The following is a 7,422-nucleotide window of genomic DNA, read 5'->3' as shown; positions in this document are numbered from 1 at the left end:
AAGAACGGTGCCCAGCTGATGATCCATGCAGTCGGGAAACTAGTCAGTTGCTTACGGGTTAAGGTTCTTGCTTTAGGCAAAAATTAACATCATTTACAACAATCCTTCAAATTATTTAAGTTTAGAAACAACCGATACTGTACAATTAATTGTGTGTGTGTGTGTGTGTGTGTGTGTGTGTGTGTGTGTGTGTGTGTGTGTGTGTGTGTGTGTGTGTGTGTGTGTGTGTATGAAAGAGAGGGATAGAATTGTGAGGAACAGAAATGAAAAAACGAGGTGTGTTTGTGTGTGTATATATATATATACATATATATATGTGTATATATATATATATATATATATATATATATATATATATATATATATATATATATATATATATATATACTGTATATGTAATTACATCCAAATCTGAACCCATCACAAATGTCAAATCATCATTTTACTTTTACGTTGAATATATGCTGGTAAATGTGCCGTTCAACACGTTTCTGAGTTAAGTATGATGACGTTCAGGAACAAGAAGAAGCCTTACCACCAACTTCAACCGCTTCCGGAATTGTTTTATTATCCGTGTTCAAATGTCTGGTGATTCTTTTGTATTTATTTATGTGAACGTGTACTTGCATATAACTGTCATGAATCAAAAGGTTTAGGCACGAAAAAGTGATTTTTTAAAAATCCAACCCCCCCCCCCCCAATGGCTCTCTTATATAGTATATATACAGTCACGTGAAAAAGTAAGTACACCCCATGTAAAATTTTGACTTTTTCAACATATTTCAACATACAGCTATTTGATCTTCATTTCAACAATATTGATAGATAAAGGTGATATAATATAACAAATATCATGAAACATTTACATTTTGTAGTCCATTGTATTATTTAAATAAACAAAAATGCAAATTTCGCAGGTGGAAAAAGTAAGTACACCCTTGGCTCGAATAGGTGGTATTGCCCTCTTTGGCAGAAACAACCTCAAGTAGGCGTTTCTTAGAACTGTCTACCAGTCTCTGACATCGACTGGGAGAAATTTTTGCCCACTCCTCCATGCAGAATTCTTTCATCTGTGCGATGTTTAAGGGGTTTCTTGCATACACAGCTCGTTTCAAATCCCCCCACAACATCTCGATGGGATTTAGATCCGGGCTTTGACTTAGCCATTCCAGAACCCTCCATTTCTTTCTTTTCAGCCATTCCGTGGTGGATTTACTGGTATGTTTAGGGTCATTATCATGTTGCAAGGTCCACCTTCGGTTGAGCTTCAACTTTCCGACAGATGGCCTCACATTATCCTCAAGCACCGTCTGCTACAATGAAGAATTCATAGTGGATTCTATGATGGTGAGCTGCCCAGGCCCTGATGCAGCAAAGCTGCCCCAAACCATAAGATTTCCACCACCATGCTTTACAGTTGGTATCAGGTTCTTGTGGTACTGTGGCCAAATAGCTCTTTGCCTTTGACTCATCTGTCCAGAGCACATTGTTGCAGAAGTGCTGGTCTTTGCCTAGGTGTCCATTGGCAAACTTTAGTCTTGCCCTGATGTTCTTTCTGGACAGCAAAGGCTTCCTCCTGGCACACCTCCCATGTAGATCAAATTTGTGCAGCCTCTTTCTAATGGTAGACTCATGCACTTTGACATCAACAGTGGCAAGAGCTACCTGTAGGTCGCGTGATGATATTCTGGCATTCTTAGAGACTTCATTCAGCATCTTGCGGTCTGCTCTCGGGCTGAACTTGCTGGGGTGGCCTGGCCTGAACAAGTTGGCAATTGTTTCGAATCTTCTCCACTTGTAGATGATCTTCCGGACAGTCGAATGATTGATTTCAAATTGTTTGGAGATCTTTTTAAATCCCTTCCCAGACTCGTAGGCATCTGTAACCTCTTTCTGAAGGCCTCAGAGAGCTCTTTTGATCTAGGCATGGTGACGTCACACACTTCAACAACAAAGAGCAAACCAAACTAAATGTCTGAGGTTTAAATAAGACAGGTTCCTCCAAGATCCTCTCTCACGATGTTCTAATCATTTGCACTTGAACTGGTGCACCTGATTCTTATTTTAGGTATTTGAAGTAGTGATAAATGTAGGGGTGTACTTACTTTTTACACATGTGAAATTTGCATTTATGTTTATTTAAATTATACAATGGACTACAAAATGTCAATGTTTCATGATATTTGTTCTATTATATCACCTTTATCTATCAATATTGTTGAAATGAAGATCAAATAGCTGTATGTTGAAATATGTGGGCTGTCAAAACTTTACATGGGGTGTACTTACTTTTTCACGTGACTGTATATATGTATATATATTGTTGCGGGTATGAGAACTGTATATTTTTTGGATTGTGTGAATTGTTATTATTGTTTATTCTGCGCCCCCCTGCCTCCGGAGCTGTGTAAAGGTGAAAGGGCATCCCATAATTAGTCCACAAGCATACACGTCAGCCAAATAATAGAATACCCCTGTTTGATAGTTATATCTTATTCTGTGTTTTAGAGTAAGGCTGTGTCTCCCATTAATTGAAGTACTCCATTGCACCAGTGAAAGAGAATAGATCCCCTTTCATTCCCATCCCCAAAATCTCCATTTCCTTTTACATCCCCTTCCGGCATTGCCGGGCCTCGATTGCCAATTACCTCCCCTCCAATAACCGCCATTGACCACGAGGCAGGGTCGGAGAAGAAAGGCGTGTCTCCACCTCGTCATAGAGGGGAAGAGGGGCGTGCCGCCCGTCGTCATCAAGGGCGGAGCGAGAGGGTCGCGTGACCAACCAGGGCCGAGGTGAGCACACCGATGGGCGTGTCAGGAAGGCCGGCGGCTTGATCGCTGGAGGCGCTATAAAAGGCGCGCACGCAAGAAGCAAGAGAGAGAGTCGTGAGTTGGTCGTCAGTGGAGGAGTCAGTCAGTGGAGTCGGTGGTGGTGGTCAGTTGGTTGCGTTGGTTGCGGTGAGGAGTCGGTGGTAAAGAGTGAACGAACGCACAAGAAAGAGTTGAGGGTTTGGACCAGACGAGTCGGACAAGGCCTGGCAAAGCACGCGACGTCCACAGCAGCCACAACAGCAGCTTGGGGGCCTGAACGGCGGTTTGGAGCAGGGCCGTGAAGGAACGGCGGCTGCTAAACGCGCCGGTTGTGCTGCGGGACCCCCTTGGACCTTCCTCTCCCTCCAGCCATCCACCTCCTGCCTTTCCACCCTTCTTGTGTACGTGAGTTTGTTTTGTTTGTTCTGTCCCAGTGTTAATTAAGTCTGTATAAGCTAATAATTGCACTGTGTCTCTGATCCTTCTGTATATTATTTTATTATCTTTCCTTCTCCTTGGTTACTTTGAGCATGTAAATAGTAGGAATAAATTTAGTAGTATTTCCAACCTTTTTGTCTTCTTCTTCTTCTTCTTCTTCACATCCGTGTCGCCTTTGTCTTTTCCCTATTGAATAGCTGCGGTGCGATCCGGCCAACGTTTGGGTGGAATCGGGTGAGTCGGGGATCCTGTAACGGTCGCGGTTGGACCATCCGCTCGGCCCATCATAACATCTAAACCGCGATCGGTAACAATATGTATCTATATATATATATATATGTATATATATGTATATGTATATATATATATATATATATATATATATATATATATATATATATATATAATTATAAAATTGAAATCTTGCGTGTTTGTGTGTAACATTCGATCGGTCCGGGGGCGTGGGTTACCCCTTTGAGAGAGTAGTAATATCCACCATTTTATTAACTCGCATAGCTTTGAGGCCTGTTTTGTAGGCCCGTGGTGTCTTGCTCTCTCTCTCAGTTTTATTTCAAATCAAATTCGATATATCATTTCATTTTTCACAGTCGCTAACATAGTTTTAGACTCGGTTGAAAAAAAACGGGAAGAAAATCCGATGAAAGTTTCCGTTTATAGAACGAAATGAATTCTGAAAGGCTTGTATCTTCAAGGCCATTGAGTCTGTCTCACGCCTTTATCTTCAATCTAAGTCGCCATCTGATTTCATTTTTATCGATGGTTTTAGACTCGGTAAAAGAAATAATTGAGAACATTCACGCACACACGGGAAATTGCAGAGATATATTTTAAAAATCGCGCCACGTTGATATACGAAAATACACCGCCTAAAATAACAGGCATACAGTATATATCTTCGTTATTTCATTCAACATTATTACCCGGAAGTACAATAGGTTTCAGGAAATTACCGAGAGATATTTCTTCGATTTTTTTTATTATTTATATGCGCATACACTTTAAATAGGTTTATTTGAAATCTTTAATTTTCACAATGTAATTTATTTGTCATTTGATGATCGGCAAAACGATAGCACAAACACAATACTATTTGCAGGAAGAATGTCGTATCAACTCTCCGACGGCGCTACGGACGCGGACAACGAATCACACCTCACGTCTATGGACGCGAATAGCAACATCCGCACGAATCAGTCATCAATGATTTTCATTGACGTGCCTGGAGGCACAGGGAAGACGTTTCTTATTAACCTGATTCTCTCTAAAGTGAGAGCGAGTGGAGAAGTTGCCCTTGCGGTGGCCTCATCTGGCATAGCTGCTACCCTCATGCCTGGTGGAAGAACAGCGCACTCAAGGTTCCAAATCCCTCTGACACTGAGGGAAGATGGCGTATGCAACATCGATAAAAATTCCACTATCGCAGACCTCTTTCGAAGTACAAAACTCATCGTGTGGGATGAGTGTCCTATGATCAGGAGAGAGAGTTTCGAGGCTGTGGATCGCACGTTGCGTGATGTATGTGACAAAGACAAGCCTTTTGGAGGGATCTTGACGATATGCTGTGGTGATTTCCGTCAACTTCTGCCCGTGGTGAAAAGAGGGTGTGATGCTGACGTTGAGAATGCGTGCATAAAGAAGTCCTACTTATGGCAGAGCTTTGGAATGTTTCACTTGAGAACTAATATGCGACTGACCGACGGAAGTGGGCAGTTTTCAAGATTTTTGCTCGACATCGGCGAGGATAGAATCGAGAAAAATGCGGATGATGAGATAGATTTGCCAGAGGATATACTGCTGACAGCGAGTGGGCTCGATGAGTGCATCGATACCATATATCCATCATTCGCCAATCCGATGGAGGTTTTTTCAGCAAGGTCTATATTAGTGCCCCTCAACGATATGATGCGAAACATCAATTCAAGATGCATCACAAGGTTCCCTGGTGCTAGCAAGAAGTATGCTGCGTTCAACAGTGTGACTGAGGGTACTGATGCGACGCACTTCCCAACGGAATTCCTAGAATCCGTTGAAGTCTCGGGATTGCCGCCGCACAACCTCGAGCTCAAAAAAGGATCCTCTATCATTTTGATGCGGAACTTGGACCCTCCGAAACTTTGCAACGGGACGCACATGATTGTTGAGGACATGCTTCGAAATATTATAGTTGCGAGGATCATAAGTTCAACGTTTGAAGGCGAAACTGTAATGCTCCCTCGGATCCGACTAAATCTGTCGGAAGCTGAGGATATCCCTTTGCAGCGCTGCCAGTTCCCCATACAATCCTGCTTCGCAATGACGATCCATAAGGCGCAAGGGCAAACTATGAAGAATGTGCTGGTCTACCTGGAGAAACCGGTCTTCCAGCATGGTCAGCTGTATGTGGCGCTCAGTCGAGGGAAGAGGAAAGAGAACGTGCGAGTTTATATAAATGGAGGATCGTCGACAAAGAACATCGTCATCAGAAGTGTCCTCTGACAACAAAATCGTGGTAGTCCACAGGTCGCGTGTTTTTTCTAAAAAAAAAACAAAAAAAAAAACGTGATCGGAGATAAGGGCCGAAATCACGTGTCACAGGTAAGTGATTTAGAACGCTGGAGAGGTGAGCCTTATGGCTTGCTGGCCCAAATAATCTCCCTGATGATGTCCAGCGTTCGCTTTAGTTCTATTCTCATATCTATTCAAACTGACATTGACCCAACGGGTCATGGGTCGTCTAGTATATATTGTTGCGGAAATGAGGATTGTGTTTTTTTTATTGTGTTGTATTGTATTGTAAATTGTTATGAATTATTGTTTAGTCTGAGCCCTCCTTGCTCCAGTGTGTATAAAGGTCAAAGGGCGTTCCGGTAGTTAATTCCATAAAGCATACATTGAAGGACACTATAATACCCTTGTTCAGTAGTTTATTTCCTTATTATGTGTATCAGGGTAAGGCCTTGTCTTCCATTAAAATGACACTCCATTGCACCAAGTGAAATAGATAGATTCCTTTCATCCCCCATTCCCACTCCCAAAACTTCCATTGCCAAGCCTCAATTTCCAGCTACATCCCCTCCAAGTCTCCATTGCCAACTGCACTGGGCAGTTTGCCAGTTTGTTACAGCTGTGGGTTGTTTTCGCCCCAAAACCAACATTGAACATGTGCTCGGGTCGGGGAAGAAAGGCGTGCCCGCCCGTCGTCATCAAGGGCGGAGCCAGAGGGTCGCGCGACCAACCAGGGCCGAGGTGAGCACACCGATGGGTGTGTCCTGAAGGCCGGCGGCTTAATCGCCGGAGGCGCTATAAAGGCGCGCGCGCAAGAAGTTGGAGAGAGCTGAGTTGTGTGGTTTTGGTCAGAGCGGGGGTTGGTCGTCAGTGGTGGTCAGTGGTTGCGTTGAGTTGTCGGTGGTGAGGAGTGATTGGACTAAGCAAGAGAGAAAGAGTCCTGGAGTTAGTGAGAGAGGGAGAGAGAACCCGTCACGCCAGACCCCCCACCAGCAGCGTTGGCTTGGCTCCACCAAGCAGCTCCGACCCGTTACCCCGCGCACACGACAGGATCGGTGGCATCGGCGGCCGTCGAGGTCCAGCCCGACGTCCCGTGCGGGATCAAGCTCCAGCCAGCTCCGGATCTTCCTCTCCCTCCAGCCATCCACCTCCCGCCAGTCCTGCCTTTCCATCCTTTTGGTGTACGTGAGTTTGTTCTGTTTGTTTTGTCCCTGGGTAATTAATTAAGACTGCATAGATAAGCTAGCGATTTTCACTGTGTCCTTCTGGTCCGTCCCTCTGTCTATATTATTTTCTTATCTTTCCTTCTCCTTGGTTTTTTTGAGCCTGTAAATAGTAATAAATAATAATCGTATTTCAAACCTTTTTGCCTTCGTTTTCCTCTTCTTCACATCCGTGTCGTCTTTGTCTTTTCCATATTGAGTAGCTGTGGCGCGATCTGGCCAACGTTTGGGGATCGGGTGAATCGGGAAAAAAACTGTTCGGCCGCGGTGCCTCCGCTCGGCAAACAACATCTTATCCGCGGACCGTAACAATATATATATATATATATATATATATATATATATATATATATATATATATATATATATATATATATATTTATATATATATATATATATATATATATATATATATATATATATAAAATGAAAATGGCTTCGCAGA

Source organism: Myxine glutinosa, chromosome 3, assembly GCF_964187855.1.
Source record: "Myxine glutinosa chromosome 3, kmMyxGlut1.1, whole genome shotgun sequence".
In the NCBI taxonomy this organism is placed as follows: domain Eukaryota; kingdom Metazoa; phylum Chordata; class Myxini; order Myxiniformes; family Myxinidae; genus Myxine; species Myxine glutinosa.
The sequence above is the reverse complement of the archived record's forward strand: the minus strand, read 5'-3'. Positions refer to the sequence as shown.